The sequence below is a fragment of the Battus philenor genome, unplaced genomic scaffold, assembly GCF_028537555.1.
Source record: "Battus philenor isolate CCGP_79_NKW_IND1 unplaced genomic scaffold, ilBatPhil1.0.hap1 SCAF_1, whole genome shotgun sequence".
NCBI classification, from domain to species: Eukaryota; Metazoa; Arthropoda; class Insecta; order Lepidoptera; family Papilionidae; genus Battus; species Battus philenor.
In genome coordinates this window covers 17675691-17699973 of record NW_027181661.1, presented here as the reverse complement: position 1 = coordinate 17699973, position 24283 = coordinate 17675691, and the positions used below count along the sequence as shown (strand labels likewise).

General features: G+C 35.4%; 1 long non-coding RNA gene across 2 annotated transcripts; it reads left to right on the top strand.

Moving 5' to 3' along the window:
• The first annotated feature begins 194 nt into the window (after positions 1–194).
• Positions 195–14257, top strand: LOC137921096 (uncharacterized). 2 transcript variants are annotated; one of them, XR_011107341.1, is made up of 7 exons: positions 195–244; positions 347–478; positions 9944–10026; positions 11580–11766; positions 12896–13016; positions 13349–13452; positions 14075–14257. It is a non-coding gene; the product is annotated as an uncharacterized lncRNA (long non-coding RNA). The 2 variants fall into 2 exon arrangements; XR_011107335.1 differs by having other exon boundaries at positions 232–478.
• The last annotated feature ends 10026 nt before the right edge of the window (positions 14258–24283 follow it).

The window sequence follows — 24283 nt, the reverse complement described above, 5'->3', positions numbered from 1 at the left end:
TAAATCACAGCGATTGAGTTCTTTTTATCACCCAGCTCCATAATGGATTCCAAAATCACAAATAATATTTTGTTGATTTTAATTTATAACAATAATTAAAGCCATATTAAATATTTAAATTATAAATATTGGAACGTATTTGTTTTTTTTTAGATTCCTGCTAACAGATGGCAATGTTTTAATAGATGGCAATGTTTTAAGATATGTCAAAAACGTCTTTTCCCACGAGTGACTTAACCTAAAGGTAAGGACGAAAAACGGGTAAAACTTTCATTTAAGTGGCTTAAATCAGTTCAAAATGATGCCGACGCAATGGGATCGACGTCATTTCATTCCCTAATTCCAGATTCAATTGCTAACGACATCTGTAAATGCGAATGTTTATCTAAAGCATTTCTTTATGATGTATTGAATGATACTGAACATAATTTACTACACAAGATCAAGGTTTCGATGCGGAAATTCACACACGAAACAGGTATAGTATGATTATTACGTATTTTTTACGGCTTGTATCTAAACAGCGATTAAAATCCATTTAACAATATTTCTCAACAATTACTATAGTGTAAATTAACTCGTTATAAAAATGTTCGACTCTTTAAGTTTTCTTTTAATTGATAAATACGGCACAGTACCAAATTATATTCCAAAATTAATCCATTTGTGTTGGTAACCTGTTAAATAACTAAAAACTAATGATAAAACAATAAATACTGAGACAAAGATGTTAAATAAAATGCAATAAACAATTATAAATAGGTCAGTATGTATATTACAATTTAAAATCATGTGTTAATATATATACAAGTCATATCAATCTCTAAAAATCAAAATGGCGACCTTAGTAAATAATCGTAATTGTTACAAATAATTCCTTTTTATAGTCCACTATAGAAAGTAAGGTTATAATTGCCATAAAATAAATTATTTTTGTATAAATTCAGTATTAATTTTATAAAATGATATTAATGTAGGGAGTGATTTGCTATAATATATAACTACAAAAGAAAAAACATTATCAACTATGTATTATTATCTTTTTATTGACTTATAACATTACAATAGAAAATTTAATTTAATATCACACATTTAAGGGTCATTACTTTACACAGTGTGACTAGAAATAGGTGTCAAATAGACTGTATATACATCATCAAATCCTCCATCAAAGATCACCACAATAATTGGTCTCATGTGACCGCCCACATTCATCAACTTCTCACAGCCTTTACTATGTAAATCTCCTCGTCCACCTAGTGGGGAGCCCACCCATGTATCATGTACCTGGTGATGATTACCGCTCGAGAACCTTTTAGCACCAACAGACATCGGTTGTACAAACCATGTGTTCCATGCACACTGTAATTATCTGTGACCGTGGTTTCTCTGTCTATTCCCTCATTTTGGCATCAACTTTGCAGTGAAGTTCTAAACATCCTCTTGAGTGATTTCTTGGTGACCGACTTTTATAAGTACTATCATATTGTAATGGTAAATTAAGATTAAAATGTTAGGTGAAAGATTGAGGTGAAGATTGAGAGAATATGAAAGATAAATATGATGAATGATAAAGAGCGAAGTAATTTGTGAGAGTGAGAGATTTACCTTCAATAAACGGGCCAAAAAAGCCGTATCATAAGCACCCCTGTCTCTATTGGTCGATCATCACTTGCTACGTGAACTGACAATAAGCCTCTGTCTTCTGCCACTGGAGTGTTTTGGAAGGGAAGATGTTTCAGAGGCTTCTGAATACTGCACATCTCAATTGTATTCCTGAAGTTTCTGAAAGAGAGAGAAGAGAATACACATACTGCCGAAAGTACCTGGCGATAAATATCATCACACATCGACCTTTGGATAGGGACAATTGGCTAGTTTCGACTTCACAGAACACTATCTCCGTCCCACACTACTTATGTGATGTTTTGTATTTAGTAAAATCAAGGTAATTTAAGAAATTTAGAAAATAAGTCCATAATTACATACACAATATACACAAGTACATAATTTTATCGCTGTCATTCCATTTAGTTTTAATTGCTTACAAATATGAAGATAGATGAAAAAGTGTTGCCAGTTAAAGGACATTACTTTCTCTTTAATGATGATATGTATGTTATTTATAACTTGTTATTGAATATTATATTTAAAAGATTAAAAATTAATATTGTTGTTATCACATGTTGCTGTATTTTGCTCTTTGCTTTGTTTCAACTGCACTGCGCAGTTTGAAATTGATTCATAAGTAACTGTTTATTGATTCATTTGCTTTTTATTTTAGTGAAACTGACATCCTAATTGCAAATATATGCAAAGTAAATCAAAGTAATTGCATATAATCTGGCGTAATGGAGATTACAGGTATGTTGCATTTTTAAGCAAAATCTTTTGCAATTATCAAGCTGTCTGCAGTTATTCATGTAATTTGATAGACACCCTCTGCATGGTATGGGTCTCCTGCTTACAGATATGAACGTCTGTACGTTTAGTACATAATTACAACTAATTAATTTAATTTCTTTTTGTAATAACAAGTTTTTCAGCATTATATTCAACTTTATATGATGATGGTGTTGGGTTAGCCATTAGGCCGGAGAGACTTACCATGTTATTCAAAATTTGGCGATTTTATTTGAAGGCTGTAATGATTTATCTGGTCATTATTGTGAATACTTTTTGCTATGCGATTTTTGAGAGGTTTTTATTTATATTAACCAGTTAATAGAGGCGGTTAGTATTGTGTTGTCGGAAAAGGGCCAAAATGAGTTTATTCATCAATCACAGAGTAACCTTTGATGGTAAGGTTTTAGATTAAAAATATGGGTTTACTTCATAAAATTGAACATTTTATAACTAATATTTACTTTTTTAGTACACATGATTTTTAATCTAATATAAATATATCATACATATAAAAGTAGGATTTGAAATTTTTGCTTGCTTACAAGATAGTTAGTTTACTTAGTTTAGTAAATTCAGTTTTTGACTATTGCCTTTGCCCCATTTTAGAAATGAGATGATTGAAATTTGAGAATATATTCTGTTTTAGTCAAAGTTAACAGGTAACATAACTTGAGCTACTATTGCATCCCTTAGTATTAAATTACAAATGCGATATTATATTACAGCTTGAATGTATATCTATAAAGTTTGTTTTGTAGTACAATATGTTTGTTACAGATTCCGCCATTCAGCCATTACATGAGTGAAATGATATTCAAAGTGATGTTTTATATTTACGCTTGCCTGTGCTTAACTTATTTACTGTATACTGTTAAGAAATCCATTATCAAAATGTCTATTTATCTAAAACTTAAATCATGCGATGGGCTCAGTTATGTTTGCTTGGGGTAGGGAGAATCTTCTTAGCATATAAATAATTTTAGGTATATATTTTCATCAACATCCTATCAAAGAGATACATATATATGTTTGTTTGTGCCAGAATTATCATTAATGTATCATAAATCAATCCTATATTAATTGACATTGAAGTGTTGACTTGTAACCCTAAGAATGGATAACGCTTTCCTATATGTTCATGTAAATATTCCATCAATAGTCATATGCACCATAAAAGAGATTCATATATATGTTTGTTTGTGCCAGAATAATCATTAATGTATCATAAATCAATCCTTTATTAATTGACTTTGAAGAGTTGACTTGTAACCACAAGAATGGATAACGCTTTTCTATATATTCATGTAAATATCCCATCAATGGATATATGCACCATTAAAGAGATACATATATATGTTTGTTTGTGCCAGAATTATTATTAATGTGTCATAAACCAATACTATATTAATTGACATTGAAGCGTAGACTTATAAATAGAGGAATAGAAAACACTTGCCTTAAAAAATCCAAAGAAACATTGAGTTAGACTGAGAACTATTTCTGTCTGCGGTAAATTAATTATTTCAGTTAATTTCACATTATAAAGTTATAATAACTTAATTTTAGTTAAATATGCACACATTTTACAAATTAGTAAAATCTGTTGTATTAATGCCTTTTTCCGCTTATGTAATCAATGTATTCAAATATTTGATGTTTGTACATACATTGCTTAGCGTGTAAGTATGTTTTGTTATGAATTATTGAAGGAATGGAATACTTTTAATATTTTTATTTTGTCACTTTTCCTCGATAAAAATAAAAATTATAAATGTTCTTGGCTTTTTCTTTCTTATGTCTTTCCTGTGCACTGCGAATGCCTAGATTTGGTCGTGCTTATTCTTCCATGCGACTGAACTTATATCCTAACAGCTGCTTGCACGCGAGTACAATATAACTTCATTGCACTGTTATTGTTTTTTGCATTTTACCCTGCATTTCTTATTTCATCACAAATAATGTATAACATACAAATATATTAAGGTCCACTCTGTGAAAACTTAAGTGAGTAATAATGTTTAGCTGCAAAATCTAATGTCTACCTTATGTTCTGTTCGCGCAATAAAAGTCATGTGGTGTCCCATAAATCGTCTTAATCGATGTTTTTTGAATATTCAATTATTGCCATACGTCACATTTATAATTTCTTTTTTACATACATCCAACTTTGATTAAAACTTTCATTGTGGTGAAACATACATTCATACAGCAACGGAATAACAGATCAACAAGTGATGAATAAGGCTATGCTTGGGATATGGTTGAAGTAACTGGACTGGTAAAAAGTAGAACAGATGGCTGAAGCCTTAAGGTTCTTAAGCCTATATCCAGACGTTAACAAAGTATGAAACGATGATCATAAATTATTTTGATGATAATAATTAAAAAAAGAATATTAACGGTTATTTGGTACCTTACTCGTAATGTCACTTAGACATTCTAAGGCGCGAACTTTTTTACGACACGAATGACAGATGTCTTAAAAACGTAGTTAACTATCTAAGTGTTAAGTATGTACGTATTTACGACAAATTGAATGGTAATTAATAATTGGTTTTAAGGAGATTTGAGGCGAAACAGCGTTCGATTCTCGAATTTGGTATTTACGCTTACTTTCTGCACACAGCGGGTGTATCGTATTACGGATCACATCCTAGAAAGCGAATTAAGGGATCCATCTTCCATGACGTGGGGTTTCTTTTTCAGCTGGTGGACGCCCACTGCAAGGCATTATTCTCCCTCAAAGCTCGCCACGATGACCGGTCTTACGCAACTAGATGCTTCCTTTGACCTTAAGTCTTTGGTCCACCTGATGGGGGGCGGGGCGGAGGGGGGGGGGGTCATACCCACATCACCAGTCTTGGTATACAAGCTATACGATGCCGTTATATGCCATAAACGAGGCTTTCTGGGCGATTGAATTTTTTTAGTTTCGCGTGGAGGTCTGTTCCCGACCACGTCCTGTCAGGAGCCGTGCCTCGAGGACAGGTCCTCAGACCTCGGCGAACGTCTTACGACAACCGCCGATTTACGACTACTGGAAAGTGTGGCAATGCTCTTCTCGAAGCGCAGCGTTTCCTTTACCCGACTTCACTAGTGGACTGCCCAGAGCGTTGGGCAAAAGATAGTTTTGTGTGCACGTCGCTAATGAAAGGCCATTATTGTCCTTGGCCGCCTCTGTTCGTTACTAAACAACAGGAGTAAAATGTAACAGAAATAAAGTGACGCTATGAAGCTGTGATTAAATACATAACGTCCAGAGACCGTGCCGTATTCGAGTGTCCAAACCAAGACGTTCATGTCCGGTCTCGTCGGATTCTAGTCTGGATCATGTATCGCAGAAACAAAATCTCGATTATACTAGACAGGAGCGTTGCTGAAGTATCTTCTGCTATTTCCTCCAGCGCTAACACTTTCCGAAGTGGCAGTAGTGATATTACCCAGGCAACTGACAACAGGCAACAACAGTCCTCGACTTGGTCAGTTGCCTGGGTAATATCACTACTGCCACTTCGGATAGTGTTAGCGCTGGAACAGGCTGCAACAGGCAATAGGTCTCGTGTGTCCACTGAAGCGATCTATGATCTCGGCGGCCTCACAATTCGGTAAAATATGTCCCGGCTCGAGGCGAGGTTCCTCAGGTATCTTTAAAATTGGTCATGGGCTTTGCGCCCTTGTCCCTTTGCCGTCTGGAATTTGAGAAATCTGCAGGTGCACCCCTATTTATGTGGTAACAGGGATTTTTGATTATTATAATTTGTTTCACATTACATTTTTATTTTTATTCTTCTCTTTCATTTTTCACATTATTTTTTCTCCGTTCTTTCATTCCACAAATCTATCTTTCTCAGACATTCCGTTTCGTACATCCATCCAAACAACTGCAAAAGTCAAACACTGCAGTTATATATATTTCTATTTATAATTTATCAAGGGTTTTATATTTTGATTTACTTTATCCAGTATATATCACAATTTTATTACAGTTTTGTTTTACGCTATTTTTATTTTCGTTAACTTTATTTTATCCAGTTTTAAAATATTTTATTGCCTAATCTGTGTTTTGTTTCTACTTATTACATATTTTGTCACTTCTCTGTAGAATTTGAGGAAGGACTCTCTCTCTTCCTTATCCTTCATAATGGAGGTTCGGTCTCGTATCGGAGCCCTCCAGATGCGGAGCATTCTGCTACCAGGTGGATCACGGTCTCGTCCACGCCCGGTTCACAGAAGCACGAGGAGTCCTCCTTGAGCTTGAACCTGTGAAGGTACTCAGAGAACCCCCCGTGCCCCCTCCACCTTCATGCTGTGGAGCGCGCGATAGGCCGAGACGGCGTCCGGGAAGAACTTCCGCGTTGTCGATGCGGTCGTTCCTTCCATGTACCTGCTATTCCATTCGTTAAGCGTCCTCAGCCTAAGCTGTCGCTTGACGAATGAGATAAGGCATTCCTCATATTCCGGTCGTCTTTTACTCTTCAGGGCCGCGTCCTTGGCCAGTTGGTCCGCCCTCTCGTTACCCTCCGACCCGTGCGCTTTCACCCAATAAAATCTAACATTCTTGCCATTCCCTCTCATTTTTATGATATTCTCTTTTACTGCTGGAGGGTGTCCGATCTCGCGACTGTCTGGAGGGCGGACCGCGAGTCGCTCAGCTCTGTCGCGTTGCTAAAGCTGGCAGCTCTGTCTGGTATGCAGCGCAGAAGCTGCCCAACTTGAGTTTATTGCTAAACAGCTGTGCGGCCTTCCGCATAACGCAGAACGCCGCATCCACCTTGTCGCTTGTTATATATATATATAACAAATGGTCAGTGTGCATTAGAGATACCCATCTCCAGCTCGGGAGCTAGAAAGATATATATCTTTGCAAAAGATATAATCACTCTCTAGCTCGCATGTTTCGTTCAACATGGGGGTCAAAAAAAAATGGAGGCGATATAAAAAAAACTCAACTCGGTTACAAATATCTATATGCATCATAAATTATCATACTGTCAGCAAAATATAACCTCACCGCACATCGCATCCGGCGATTTCCTGACTTTAACCATCCACTTGGTTTCCTATTTCGCGTCTACCTACTCGTGGCCACTCGAGATATGCCCCGCGCTGCCACTTAGACCATTCTACGATTTACAAAATCTCAGCGAAGCCTTACGGTATACTCTCCATTGCCAAGTGACCTTGATATAAAGAAAAAAATTATTCAACATTGGACCTTTTAACAGTACTCTTATTGTTCGCCAACTTATCTTTTATTTATTAATCTATTTCTGATATTATATGAAATCAAAATAATCAGGCGTCATCAATGCCAAGGATTCTTGTCATTTAAATATTCGTTTATTGAATAATAAGACTTTTTCGTCAATTTACTTGTGATGGGTGTTTTGAATTTTGTTCAATAATATTCTGCGGTATATTGAAAATCGAATTCCGTTTATAACAAATAACTTTGGTACAGTCAGTTTATCGCGGTGCTTTGTAAATACAGTATGTGCGTTCGACATTTTTTTTTAACTTATTACAATTATTGTAAATTATAATATATTCGGAAGACACTGTAGGAATTATTGTATTGAACCTGTTTAAATTGCCTTCGCAGCTCTGTGCTGTGAATAACTCGCATGGCTCTCTTTTTAGTTAAGTTAAATTATACAGGATGATCTGAAATGCGTTTATTTTTATTATATTCGAATGCGACTGCGGTCAATTTCTAGCAGTAAAAAGTCTGCATAGGTAGAAGTAAACATTGTTTTTTTTAGTACATCAATATTTGATATTATATATTAGATATTAATTTGTCTGAAGTTCAAGATGTTGACTAATGTGTGTTGCCACTGAATGCATAAGGATACGTGACGCGGTCGCCTCATGGTTTTGTTGTCAGGTCGAATCAGAAAAGAACTCTAAATGGTGGAGGGAAACACGTGCCGGTAGACGCGGTGGTGGTTTAATTTCTGTCTTTATGACGATCTTTGGAATGAGGTTGTTTTTTTACCATTCTCGAGTTCTAATTTAACTTTTACTTAATCATGTTTAATAAGGCTCACACATAGATTTAAAATAAGACCTGTTGGTAACATTCATCCAGTGTCTTCAGATGATGTTAACAATTATCCTAGCGGTATCATCTAAAGCCTTAAGGATTCAGCGGACATCTTTTCTGGTCTTATAGCCAGCCCATGCTATGACGTTCGTAAAGCCTCTTATTATTGGTATGAACCACGCGACCGCCACGATCACTTTACATCAGGGCTTAAGTCATTGTTTCACTACGTTGGATCCACGCCCCAGGAGGCGGCGATTCGAAAGGAGACTCGATTTATTTACCCTTTCGCTTTAATATAAAAATATATATGTTACATAGGAGGGCGTGACTATTTTAGGAAGGCATGGTAAAAAACGGAGAAGACAAGATAAGGTACACTAGTGCGCCATGGTTTTAAAGTGTTAGGGTGTAATTAAAAGATGTTTGTAACACTTTATCAATTTATTTAACGCACGAACAAATATTTGTTAACGCTTGAGGGCGAGTAAAAAGAACGTGCATTCGCCGTGGGATCCTGGGGCGCACTGAGCTCCGCGACCGAGCGACAGCGGGCAATAGAACAAAGCTGCGCCTTTGTTGTTTGAAACAAAAGGTCTGCGCCCGCGTCACCGGTGCGTGCGCGTGCCCACTGCACTACGTCGGCACACTAGGCTCGCCCGTCGGCTCCGCTCGCCCACAAAATCTTACACCAATTATTCATCCAGACATCACATTAGCGCATCTACGACTCCCACAGTTTGTCCGTGCTTTATGCTGAATAGATCCGTTTGAACACACAAATCATTACATACATACACACACAAATACTATTTGGAACAATTAAGTCATGTTTTCATGTGTGTGTTTATTAATATTACTATATCTTGTTTTTTTTTTTATTTTGTGTGCGTGCTTGCATATGTAAAATTATTGTAATTGCTGTGTGTTATAAACATTAGGGGGACCGGAAAGTAATGTCGCTTTCTTAAGCTAAATTCACACGACTACATTTTTAACAAGTTTTTATTTCTAATCAACAATATATATTCGTTATCAACAACCTTTTGCCATCTAGTGTACAAATCAATGCTGGAGCGGTAACAAATTAGTCGGTTTTTCTTTAAAATATGTCGACAGAAACGACATTACTTTCCGGTCCCCCTAATATCACAATAACTCCAAAGAAAGCAAAATTGAACAATAATTCGAATATTGAATTTATCAAGGTGATTTATTATTTCTGAAATCATTAATTAACTGGCAGTAAATGATATAATATATTAAACCTTTTAGGGCTTAATATTACCAATATAGAAAACTGAATTGTGAATCTTTCGATGACCACGCCTAGCGACCTCACACAATGTTGATTATGCCGTAGTCGTATTAACCTATCGTCACCAACAGACAACTAGACAAGCTATGTGCCCCCCCCCCCCCCGCCCTGCCACTGCGACTTCAGATTGCTTGTTTGGTTTAATGATAATAATAAAAATATTTTTATTACAGATGAGCTGCGATGTAAGCGTCCCGAAACGAACGCCGGCACAATCATTGCTACAGACAGATCGACGTTTCGCACGAAACAGGCAGTACGTATTAAATTTTAATTTAATTTATCTCACTGAATATATGACAGTAATAGCGATATTTGAAGACAAAGGTAATAGAGAAATGTATGTTGCCGGTGATGACATACGGATCCGTGATGTGGTCGCTTAGGATGGACCTCTTGTCTTGTCTCAGTGGGCTGGTTTCCGCAACTAAGCGGCACTGCGCTTATTTTGCGTCGTGGTTGGTCTTAATCAAGTCAACCCACCTCCTAGAGAAATCCCAGCAGACCCTTGATGTTCCCGTACACCGAAGTAGTACGTGAGCAGCTGTCTCGTCCTCCTCCAGGCGCGCTCTGCACAGAGGACTGTCCGTACCGCCTGATGTAAATAGACGTTTGTTAAAAACACCATGACCGGTTAATGTCACTGCCACCAAACGCAGTCGGGGTCGCGACAGCCGGAGCAGGGCGTCAGAGAGTCGGCAGCTTATGTTCGGCATTGCCTTGTGCTTGTCGGCACTCCTCATGACTTGTCCATTGCTCACTGCGTTGACTTCTAGTACACTCAGCTACCAGAGACCTGGCCTTACCCATTGGTAGTGGGATGTGGGGCTCCGGGCAGTAAACTATCATGCTGAAGCCCCTTCATGTCAGCTCATCTGCAAAATCGTTGTCTTTGGAGCCGCCATTAGTCGATGGGCCTCATAAGAAGAATTAAACTCACTCATGAGAGTAATGGAGATGGCTATGATCGTAGTTTCGACATGGCTACAATAAAATGATCGTCCGAAATGGCAGTTAACAGGGCACATCGCTCGTGCAGCCAATGGCAGCTGACGCCGAAGGGTTCTCAAGTGGAGATCACGAGGTGTGGGCACCCCACCAGGTGGACCGACGACTTAGTGGGAAGTCGCTGGACGCGAGCAGCGCAAGACCTATGTATTTTATATGATGATCTGTATGTACGTAATCTCCTCTTCATAACCCAGTGATGCAACGATCATCAGCACTTGCATTGCGTTTGGTGTGATGATGTTTGTGCTGTTAGCAGTTATGCTTTGTCGAAATGAGTTCGCGGTACAGAGAAGTTGTCACCGAAGATATTCGCACGAATGTTGGCTATACCCGTGTAAACCTTTTCATTAGAACAAAGCTATGGTATCCCATGTCGTAAGAGGTGAATGAAAGCGCTAAGTGAGGCAATGCAAAGCGGTCCCTCGTTGCAGCGTTACATTAAGACACATCATACAATCATCAATAACGTATCGATGTTGATCACCTTGAGGGTTTTAGTGGGTAGAAATACCACATAAACATATCCTTCCTCCAAAGGCCGGACTTCTTATATCTTGTATCCAATGAAAAAATTTCCCTCCGATATTAAAAGGCAATACCTGTGTATGTATGTACGTCTGTTTGTTATACGCGTTATGTAGTCTATCAACTGCCACCTCAGGTTGCTAATCTGTTGAGCTATTTATATCGTAAATATATATGTAGTTCCTCTCGATCCTGGAGGCAGGCACATGATATATAATTCTTGATACTCGTCTTCAAGACAATTCATTCAGTGTATATACCTCTTTTTTTCAGGGTACCCCTACACGCGATACTGCCATGGATGAGGTGTACCAACCATGTTACTTGAATACACTAATGCAATGGTTTAAGTTGCAATAAGTCAGTAACAACGGGTTATGTCTTGACCCAACAAAATGCACATCGATTTATCTCAAACAAGACGTACCAGATATAAACCACCTGCAGTATGAAGTATCAGGTATGTGGTCGGCGAATATACTTACTAACTTATTTGGATGCAACAAATAATTGTACTTAATAATAAAGTTTAAAATGTTTAATATAGGTATTTGTGAATCATAGAGATTTATTTGCACGCAAGTGTATGTATAGTATATAAAAAATAAAATGATGAAGTAAAAAAATTCACATCACTGCAAGGCATGAGCAGCGATGTCCCGTGACCCTGGTTATGTCGGTCTACCTGGTGGGGGATCCATCCGAGCTGCGTCTACTGGATCGTGGTCGCCTCTAAAACCATTTGTCCAAAAATACCTTGTTATAGATGTAAGATAAGAGGAACGATAGGCCACAGAATTAATAGGCGATAGGAATAATATGTCCCGTCCACTGAAAATTTGTTCTCCGAAAATCTACGTACACCAATACCTCGCTTGCGTCGTTTCGTTTTGTGTTTTTTTTCTTCGAAGTTGCACCGCTGCTTAATTAGTACTTATTTTCACTAGGCGTCGTTAGATTTTCGAGGTTGCGTTGTTTTAGGTTCGGGTCTTTATTTTTTTAAATTTTCTTTTTTTTGTCTAATAGATGGCAACACTTTTGTTTTTAATTGCGGCATGCCATCAAAACTCGGGGATTCCCTTTCTAACTACAAATCATCGCAATTTTAATACAGTTTTATTTTCACTTTGTTTTGCTAATTTTAGAGTTCAGTTTCAATTACGTAGTGTCCTTTTTTTTAAGAGCGAATAATAAATATAAATAAATTTTTACCTGTTGTTTCTGGTTAAAAAGAAGGTAAATATTATTCCAATTTATTTATTGGCAGTGTTACATTACTTTTGTTTTTTAAATGTTCACTCTGTTCCATTTTCTTTTTAAAATTAGTTTTTTCGTGATCCTGGAACCTATCTTCGATCTTTACATGGTTTGCTATAGAAAATCTTAATTCACATTGCGGCGTTTTTTTTTTGGAACGTAACCACGACGCAAAGTGAGGTATTGTTGTATTCCTAACCTGTGAAACATATTATTCAAATATCTTCGCCTTTAGTCTGCTTTACATAAAATGATCCAGAGCTGCCTTAAAGTTACATACTTACCTCGCTGATAAATGAATAAATATTTATTATTTATTTTGTTTGTTCCAGGTACGCAGTGCTCTTTGTGTGGGAAACAGATATGTTTAAGCTCAGGGCGGTGGCCGCCTTCTTTCCTGTTCACTGACATCAGCTTCATACTCGACTATATCATTATCCCTTGTAAATAAAGGTGAGAAAATTATTTATGATAGGATCCGTTTTGTAGAAGCCAGTTGTATTTCATTCAGTGACAGATTTTAATTGACAATTTTCCGCCGATGTAAACGCATCCTTATCTCGTTATGTAGTTTTTGGTATCAATGGCCAACGAATACGTAACTCTCTATAAAATCACTATGAGTATAGATAAGTTGTCCGAACGACAATCTATCTGTTATCGACAGCCGTTGGAATCTAAAGGTCCTCCAGTGGAGACCACGCGCCTATGTACATCCCACAGTAGGTAGACATAGCATCAGGAAATTGCTATATGTGTGTGATTAATTGTTATTTTTATTTCAGTTTATACATCTGTATGAAAATCTTTACCGATACTAATAATTAACAGGAAAAATGGATTTGAATCAGCCTCTATGGTTAACAATAGAAAACCTGCTGTATCAACGGTGAGTTAAATTTAAATAAAAAACTAGCTTTCGTATGTCGGGAAAAAGAAGCTTTATCCCGACATACGAAGGCCGGTGCTTTGTCCATACAAATCTATGTATCATACAACATTTAGAAATTCATCACTCAGGCCGCCAACCCTCGACTATACTAGAATTCTCTTTGAAAGAATTTCCAGCGACCATTTTTCTGACCATGTTCAGTCGCTGTTGAGTCGAAATTCTAAACCTGTATTAGACTAAGCGTGACCTGCTAAGAGAACAATCTCGTCAAATATGTAGCGGCAAGTACATTGCTGACTTGGCTATCTAAATAAAAGTTTCAGGTAAACCGTACCAAGGTATGACGGAGGCAGTCTGCGACCGGTTTTATTGGACGCCTATGGGACTCATGTTCGATTGTCGACGTAAATTTATTAATACAGAAATCTAGAGTTATTTTTAACATATAGTAACACTGTAGTGCGAAACAGCTATACATGGTAATTAGTCCAGGTCTAGTGGAACAAGCCCACCCAAAAAAATTGCATGATGATGCAGAGAGATGCGAGTGATGAAATAGGCACACTAATATTCGACTTGGACAGACATCAGATAAAATATTGTTTTTTTTTTCTTCTAGATTTGTTTCGCAATCCTTTTGATTGGATCGCCCGAAGAAAAGGAACGTATTTGAAAATATTTAATTTAATTGAGGACTTTTAAACCTGGCATTACCAGCCTGTAATCGCCTCTTGATATATATGATTGATAGTGAAAATAATTAAATGTGTGAATTACGGTGGATATAAATATATATAATTATAAATAAACGTTTTATAATAACCATAGAATATTTTATTTAATAGTATATTATTCAATATTAAAAATAAAAAGCAAAAATTCGAATCGGTAAAAAAAACTGAAAAAGATGTAGGTAGATATTTATAAACAGAATCTTACAGATTGCGTATGAGCATTATGAGCATTAATTGAAAATTTTAAAATGTAATATGCAAAAATAAAAAAAGATATGATTTACAAAAAGTTTAAATTGAACTCAAAGTTAATTTAAACTGCTATCACATATGGCAACATTTTTAATTTGTCATTATTTAAAATTTATGTACTAATTATTACGTAATTATTTAGTCAATAATAGAGAGTTGAATGATGTTAGTTATTGTATTTAAATGTGATTTTTATTTTATACACCAGTAAAACAAAATATTTTTAATTTTAAATTGCTTAGATGTTCAGAGGAAAAATAAATTGATTTATTACAAATAAATTAATATATGTGATAGACATAATATATTAAAAATAAAAAGATTTTTTTTTTAATTTTAAATATTTACGAACGCAAACTATAGGATACATGAAAGAATTTTCTCGATTATTCGACATGTGCGTAGACGAAATATGGAAGTGTGGTGTGTTTAAGTTTCAACTATATAAGAATTATAAATATCTTAATTAAAATGATTGGTCCGGGGATATAAAAATTTTAAGAAACGAAGAACGTAGTGAATCATTCAGATTTGGAAGCAATTCTATCTTCTCGAAGTTAATTTATGGGTGAGTTTACTCTGTATTTCATGTAGCATAGCATTTCATTAATCTATGTCATACTTCTGCGACACCATTTTATAATTTTTTCGCGTGTCGTTAACCTTTAAAATTTCAGACCACGTTCGTTTTTATGAACACGTGTTCTTTACAACTTCAAATTCTTCTATTTGTGATTTGTTTTTCTGCTGAGAAATTAATTTAAAAAACAAATGAACGTTACATCGAATAATCAGTTAATAGAAAAAAATAAATAAGAAAAAGCCAATTTGCACGCGGAGTCGAAATTACTTCAGGATCTGTGTGGTATGTTATATTGTTTCATATATAAATATATGAATATCATATATAAATACATAAAGTCCAACGGATGATACGTTGATGTAAAACATGATTGACGCTGTTTCTACATGACAAAGTTTCACGGAAGCCATTTTGAAAAATATAAACTGCCATAAGCTGCCAGTGTTCATACTAATTTTGCTCTCTTGTAAAAATATTTCATAGATTTCTCTTTATGCTCCACAAATCAAACAAAACTATTCAAGTATATTCTTACATCTACCTCCTATTTCAATTTATATAAAACGCTACATTTTCCAAAAAAAAATTACATGAAAGTAAATGTCTCCTAGATATATATAAAAGAAACAAGACTTAAAAATTAATATGTTGTTTAATTTCAATGAAACCATTAGATTCTAACTTGAATCTTGTTTGAATTTATTTGCATGTTGTCGCAGATTGCAGAGATGAGTACACAAAGAACTTTGTTTAAAATAACATTTCAAGTCAAATAAATTGGAATAGAAGAACATATCAATATGACAAGTAAGTATCATGTTTCATTATTTTTAAAGATATCTAATTTTAACAGAACTTTTATTCATTATCAACTTATTATGTAATTTACTTTATTTTTGACTCTATTTTCTTCGCAGGGTGTTATAGTTGTGGAGAAGAAGCAAGAACAAACACCACAATGACATATTTTCAATAAATTTGAACGCAGGTATGTACATTTACATTTTGTCAGATATAGCCTAAATTATATTAAAATAATCAAGCGACATCAATCCCAAAGATTCTTGTCATTTATATATACCTCTATTCTTAATATTTGATTGTAGATAATAAGATATATGTTATAGCACAAAACATATATGTTAGGCTGTAAAAACAATAAATAAAACATCTAAATTAATATTTATCTAGGGAAAATGTTTTAACAGACAGCGCACAGTAGTTTTTTGTACATATAAGTGCATATAAAGGAGGTTTAGTTGTATTATTGATATTTCCAACTGAACAGACTTGAAACTGATAGAGACACCAACACATTTAACTTTTTAAGACAAGCTTTTATAAATTTAGAAAGGTCTTGTATTCCTACGCTTTAATTTTTTTTGAAACTGAATAACCTATGTCTAAAAATACAATTAAAATTATTTCAGTCATAGGATGTTCACGTGCAAAGGCAAAAGCCTCTTTTGTATATTAACAATAAGGCTTGTTGTAAGTACCTGCAGGCAATATCTTCCAACAAACTTAGCAAGGATCTCTATCTCGCTCTGAAATATGCAACATTTTTTTTATATTGTAATGCGAGAGACTATATAACTTCTGGTAGCACAAATTTCATGATAGTAAACAATTATATGTTTTATATAGGGTGTTCACCACATTAATTGACAGAATATTAGCTATATATTCACACTGTTAAAGTGTTTACATTTGAAACAAATCAGTCTGTATAATTGTATTTATTATTATATATGACAATTTGTTTTTTTTTAATTTGTTGACTATAGCAACTGGCTGGTAAATGATTTAATGACATTTGTATCTAACTGTTGCTGTTAATATTCCAGTATCTTCAACACTCTTCGCTTATGCCAACCTCTACGGAATATATATGTGCCACTTCAACCATAAAGGATGTAGTGCTCCTGCTTGCTACAAATCCTACTCCTGAATTTACCAAGGCGCAATATTTTTTACAAGTGAGTATCAATATATATTTCATTATTACATATATATTTAACTTGTACATATATATTGTTAAGCCCGGTGTATATTTTGAAATGAGATACAATTATTCGGATCGTTTATATATTTAAAACTGTGACACCGGAGATTAAAACAAATTATATCTATCTAGTAGCTTTGTCAAACTTTGAATTGTAATAATTAAGGAAGAAGGTTAAATTTACAAGCACGGTAATGTAAAAATAGATGAGTGTGTGGATTATAAGATAAGGAGGTTTCAAGGGGGCCTTAATGTTTGGGACGACAGGAGTGGAGGAGTGGAGACGACGGACCTGCAAGAGCAGTGTGGGGCTGCCATCCATGAAGTGGACCGGCCTTATTGAAGATCTATAGGGGGAGCCTATGTCCAGCTGTGGACAACATATGGCTCAAATGATGGTAATGAAATATATTTATTTATGGATTTTCATTAAACAATTTAATGCTATGGTTGTGTTGCTTCGACAGATTTTTTGAAATCATACATATAAATATATATATATATATGAATATGCATATATATATGTATGTATATACATTTATATCAAACACTTTTTTAAGTTTTGATTGATGACAAATAATTCACAGTTAGGGAACTATGTCATAACGTGACGGTTTGTATGCGAGAAATCAAATCATTGTTTTATAATTTTAACTAGTAACATTTGCTTTTTTTGTGTGAACATTTGAACCTACTTAACGAATATATATATAAAAAAATGATATCTCAAGTCGTGCTGTCTGTAATATTGTAGAATTATATTTATCTTTGTATGTTTGGAATTAAAAAAAAAAAAAACTTTTTTATCTGTTTTGAATAGCTGCATTAGATGTGAATATAGGCTTTAAGTGCTGAGGTAACTTTGGCGAAATTCATATTATTTTATTATTACATATAGTAATTTGGACCATTTAGTTTTATATGCAATGTCAAAGTTTGGATATTTAGTAAAGGGCAAACGAGACGACAAGGGTAGGCGATATATTCCCACGGAACGGCAGCGTGAACTGGGAGTGGGCAGACCATAGTAAATATCAAAATAGACTAATTATATTAAATCATTTCAATTATTTATAATAGATTAAAATTATGTATAAGATTTTATAGCACGCCATCTATTGAGAACAATTAAAAACTAACTCATCGGAGTCTGTTGTTAAACCTTTCGTTACCAGCCCCGGACGCTGATGTCTGCGGTGAATACGGGGTGGAATTTTTTTTAACGCCACCTGGAAGGAAAGTACTGTACATACTGGACATAGACAATTTCACACAGGAACAAAGGAAACATTCCTTTATTTTTGAAAAGGAACGGAACTGCTTTCGTAGATTTTCGAAATGCGTAAAATCCGAAAAAATCACAATTCGCAGTTTTACGGCATCGATTGATTGGGTCAAGTGTTTTCAATTCAAATTCGCATGGACCGTCACGGCAATATATGAAATTCATTTGAATAACAGTGGCGCCATCTGTCGACCAATTAGTCATATCTATATATATATAAGGTAAAATCACCAGTAATTGACACTGTACTAGTAGTTGACACTTTGAGGAAGAAAATAAAATATTAAGAAAAATACAGGTTGCCATAAATCGAGATGGTGTCTAAGGTATAGTATAGATATCTTGCAGCACCAAAACAAACTAACGTGGTGTCTTATACAACACCACTGGTTACCCCGTTTGCATGACGGCAACCGCACGTCTCGCACCATTTTTATTGTTATTTTCTTGAGAAGTTTGTTAAGAGCAAGCGAAAAGAATTTTAATGTTGGAAAGGTAATATTATTTTACATTGTCAAATAAACATTAATTTCTTTAATTATATTAGAGTTTGAAGCGTGAATGCATATTATTTAAAATCACATTCAATAAAAACTATATAAATGGCGTCATGTCAATTACTGAAACTCGAAATCACATAAATTTGAGTAGTTGACATGTGAGTGTCAACTTATGGATTGTAGTATAATTTGCTAATAGTGTTTTATTTATTGTAAATTATGCTACTAATACGTTAAAGTACTCAATTTTATCTTCTAAAATAATTTTGAACTATTTTGTTCAGTAGTTGACAGGAGGTGTCAACTATTGGAGCTGTAAGTGTCAACTATTGAATATTTTTTTTCGTTAGATGCCACCGACAAAAGGAAATTTTAGAAATTATACACAAGATAGCCTTAATAGATAAAACAGATTCTGGTTGGATGACTTGTGAGGCGTTTTTTGAATTTATTGCTGACATTTTCCATCCTTGGCTAGAGAAAGAAAAGATTCCTTTGCCGGTCATTCTTTTTGTAGATGGGCATCAGTTTCACCTAAGTTTACAAGTGAGTCAGTTTTGTGAAAAAAATGGGATTATCCTCATTGCTCTGCACATCAATGCAACACATCTACGAGTATTACAACCAATGGATGTTGCGGTTTTCAGAACGCTGAAAGAGCATTGGAAACAAAAGGTTCACGAATGGAGATTATCTTCTCTAATTAATTAAGCATACCTGTGTCAACTACTGAAAAAAAAAAGTGTCAACTACTGAATATTTTAGTTTCCACTAGGTGTCAACTACTCAACATAGTACTTTTATGTTATTAAAAAATAACATAAAAATACACATTAGTTTTATTGATACAATCTTGTCACATTTTGAAAGGGGAATAATTAGCGCAACCATTAATGACAAGCAGTTCCGTCTAAGATGATTTCATACCAAACCATCTCAATAAACATCTCGATAAATCGTTAAGGTGTCATCTACTGGGTACTTTACCTTACTTTGCTAAAGATCATCACATGTACAAATGGACATACAAACATTAATTTTATACATGTAGCAGGTTTTTATTTCTGTATTTTTAACTCTACCTTCTTACATACATTATAACTATAGTTGTGTTGCTTTAAAAACACTATTTCAATTTTTATTTTTAAAATTTATTGTACCGTGCAGATCTTTGTTATCCTGCGGCCGACGACAGCGCCTGCTACACCTGCACAACGAGACTACGGACTTCATGTCATCGGAAAAGAGTTTCCTGAAAAAAAGTATTTATATTATCTTAACTTTTAACTTTCATGTTATGTTCAAAAATATTTTGCCAGTACATCTTGTTTGTTTAGGACAATATACTATCACTTATATGTTTACAGATTAATTTGATATGTTATAGGTGTTTCTTACATGTGTGTTACTGAAAAAATTACAGGCACTCGGCGAGCAATAGATATGGTTAAACCAGGAATGAAGATATACAAAGAATATGTTAATATATGTTTTCTATAGTAGAGAACTTATATAAACACGTAGATATTTGTTAATATATTAACCCTTTTAGTGCTGGGAGTCGATATACCGATTCGCGTCCGTAATTACTGTTCACATTACGAATGGAATTTATTTCAAAATAAATTTATAATGCGTAATAAATCATCTAATTTCATTATGAGAGAATAAAATAAATATACGATCGAATCCGGAGATATACAAGCTGCGGCGTCACGTGCTGTTGTTTCAGGACCTCATCGAATCTCTTCTAGATATAATTCATAATATGGCAATGTAAAATGTCAAAAGGTAGCAAGAGAGAACTCAAATTTAACTATTTTTATGATAATTTATACCATTTAGATTTAATTTTAAGAAGTAGAGAAAACTAAACAATGTATTCTTGCCTACTTCATCAAAGTACACCGATTATTGAATCATGTAAATATTGTGTCGCCTTATGTTTTTACGCGCATTCTCTCAAAACCAAGTAAAACTGAAATCCGGCAAGTTATTCTCTCATAGACACATCTTTATCGCCCGACACTAAAATTGTTAATTTTTTTCCATCATTCTACTTTCATTTCAATTTTTTAAATGCCTTCCTTTTCTAATTCTTTATTTTCTTTCTGTTTCATATATTTCACACATCGTCTGATTACTTATTGTCATTTCTAGCACAGATTATTATAGTGTAACATTTTTTTAGTCTCATATAAGTTTAATTTACATTAAATTGTATTTTTTAATTAGATTGCAATAGCTTAACATGAATGTTATCCAATCTTTTGGTTTCATCGCCGGGTCTTATTTTATTTATCTTGCAATGTAACACCTTTTTATGTAACTCTAGAATAACAGGTTGATATTCATAGTCGTCTATGAGGGAAGCGAAATGTTTCTTTCTCTATTCTCCTACTCCTATAGGTCATTATGAGCTCGTGATCAAAGTGGAGTAATAAAAAAGAAAGTAAGGCCACCCACATGTGGAAAGAAGTTTCCTAGATTCTCTAATGAACCTGAATGTAATCTGTTAATCTTATTTAAAATTTACGTGCAAGTCTTTTGACTTAATATGACCATATACAGTGTCCTGCGAATAATATTGCACATCGACCTTTGGAAAGAGACGATTGTCTAATTTCGGCTTCGTAGAGCGTCATCTCTGTCGCACGACTAAAAGAACCTCACATAGGTAGTGGTCGATGTGCATTATTAATCGCCGGGGTCGGTATTTGATATTTAAACACTTCGGTACGAGTATCGACTGTAGTCGTGAACAACAAGTTATTAAAACAACGTATGTAATTAAGGCATTTCTTTGACAATTTGTCATTTAAATGATAATTATTAGTTTATTCAATCAATTTTAAAGTACTGCAATGCATTTGTTGTACAATAAAATGTTATGCTTCGGTGTGATATAGTTCCAAATACACACAGGCCAACATTGCGTTGCTTGCAATACGCTTTGTCTTTGCACACACTGTACCGTTTCTGTGTGTGCGGTAAGGTAAAAAGAAATGGCGAACTTAGCAACAGAAGAAAAATATATTTCAATTAAATGGGTAGCGCGCAGAAGACCTGGACTGATTTCACACCGCAGGTCGGTACTGCCCTCGTGGTGGTGGTGAGCAGCCGCACGATTTCTCCGGACTGGTCAGACTGGCAGCAGGTCGGACCGGGGGGCGTCGGTAGTATGCAGGAGGTGTCCATGCAGGTGCGTGGTGCCAATAGATTCAACCTGAATGATCGAAGGTTTTATAAATGTATTCGTATGTACAATTTTGTTGGTACTTGAATTTTTGATATTTTCTTTTATATATTAAATATCTACAAGCTTTACGCATTCCAAACTGCGATAATGCAAGCGAAAAATAAATTGCATCGCTTTTATGAGCAGTGGTAAGACTTGTTGTAGTCTTCAACACACGAAGGCTTTAATGTCTTCACCTGTTCGATAACATTTGATGAACGTTTAAGTGCGCGCATTTTTACTGATGATCGGAAATAAATTTCAGCTTTTTGTAATTTCTAATGAATTTTCGACTTACCTTTAAGTTGTCGTTTCGCCGTTCGACTACCGAGCTTCGCAATTATTTGACTAGCGCACGACTCGGGAACCATTGAAGTATTGAGGCCAGTGAGCTGAACAATAATTTGTTTTATTTACAGCCATTAAAACCTTTTTCTCTAGTTTCATTCAAAAAAGTCTTTACCAATTTTTCCGATTTTTTTTGTCACATATTTCTCAAGCTGTATTCGGCTCACGTGTCGCTGCGGTGTGCGATCGAACAGAACGAAATAGAACAAAGAAACCTTAATTTTTTTCACGGTTTTGCTTTGGAACTTTTGATTCCGTAGATATTATTATTACGTATAAATTTTACAAAGGAACATATAGACAGCAGACTATACGACTTTGTTCAAATATAGCGCGCGGTATAGCGCTTCCGGTTAGACTTCCTCATTTAGCTGATAAAAGTCAACTGCACGACGCATGCCTCCCACAAGCATCGCCACTACGGCCGGTCCTGCGCTCCCCGCGTCCAGCGGCTTGACTGTCCGCGACGCTGTCGTCGGTCCGCCTGGTGGGGGGTCTGGTGCGCGGTCGCCACTTGGGAACCTTTCTGTGCCATGGGTCATCCGTTGCACTAACGACGTGCCACGCCCGCTGCCACTTCAGACGAACATTTTTTTGCGCTACGTCGGTGATCTGACTCCTTCTGCAGACTTCCTCATTTCTGATTCGAACTCCACTCTGACGTCGGCCACGTCTCGGACCCGTATGTCATCACCGGCAACACAAATTAGTTAAAGACCTTCGTAGAGGAAGATGAGGTATCGAAGCCATCCGAATGCCGCCCATTTTAGTTAGATTCGGCGAGTGGTCTCTTTCTGGAAGCTGGACTTGGCAAGCCAGACGGTGTGGCCCGGGCATACATAGTCGTCTCCAACTTAGAGCGTAGCGCCTCCAACTACTCGAGTAGTCGAGACATAAATATCAGACGTAACATTCGTCTCATCCATGTTTGCTTTAAGGCCTACTTGTCGGGAGGCTCTGTAGAGATCATCGAGCAATGTACCCACGTCCTCCGCGGTCTCAGCCATTACGACTCACATCGGCAAACCGAAGGTGACCGATGTACTCGCTGTTTATGTTGATGACAAGCTGGGTCGGACTAATGGAACATAATTATTTGAATAATTTATATTGAACCATGCCAAAGTCCAAATTGACTTGTACTAAAATCAAACTAAAACTTGCCTATATCACACATTCCGTTAGAGAGATTCATTTCAAAGATAAAAGTTTAAATGTTTCTAGATTCTACTAACCGTCGGCTTTAATAAATTTCTATTTTATATACATTTAATTTCCTAACGTTGGGCCGTTTTGAAAGTAAATAACTACGTATCTTCCCTGCACTTTATTGTTTTATACGTCTGGGTAGTTGGGTACAGTCAGTGTACATCTTTCACGTTATTCAAGTGTCAGACTTTTGTGCCCCAATATGTTCATTTCTTTGGCCTGTTCCTCGTCGGCTTTAATAAATTTCTATTTTATACATATTTAATTTACTAGCATTAGGTCGTCTTGAAAGTAAATAACTACGTATCTTCCCTGCGCTTTATTGTTTTAAACGTCCAGGTAATTGGGTACAGTCAGTGTACATCTTTCTCGTTATTCAAGTGTCAGACTTTTGTGCCCCAATATGTTCATTTCTTTGGCCTGTTCCTCGTCGGCTTTAATAAATTTCTATATTATACATATTTAATTTACTAGCTAATTAGGTCGTCTTGAAAGTAAATAACTACGTATCTTCCCTGCACTTTATTGTTTTAAACGTCCGGGTAATTGGGTACAGTCAGTGTACATCTTTCTCGTTATTCAAGTGTCAGACTTTTGTGCCCCAATATGTTCATTTCTTTGGCCTGTTCCTCGTCGGCTTTAATAAATTTCTATTTTATATACATTTAATTTAC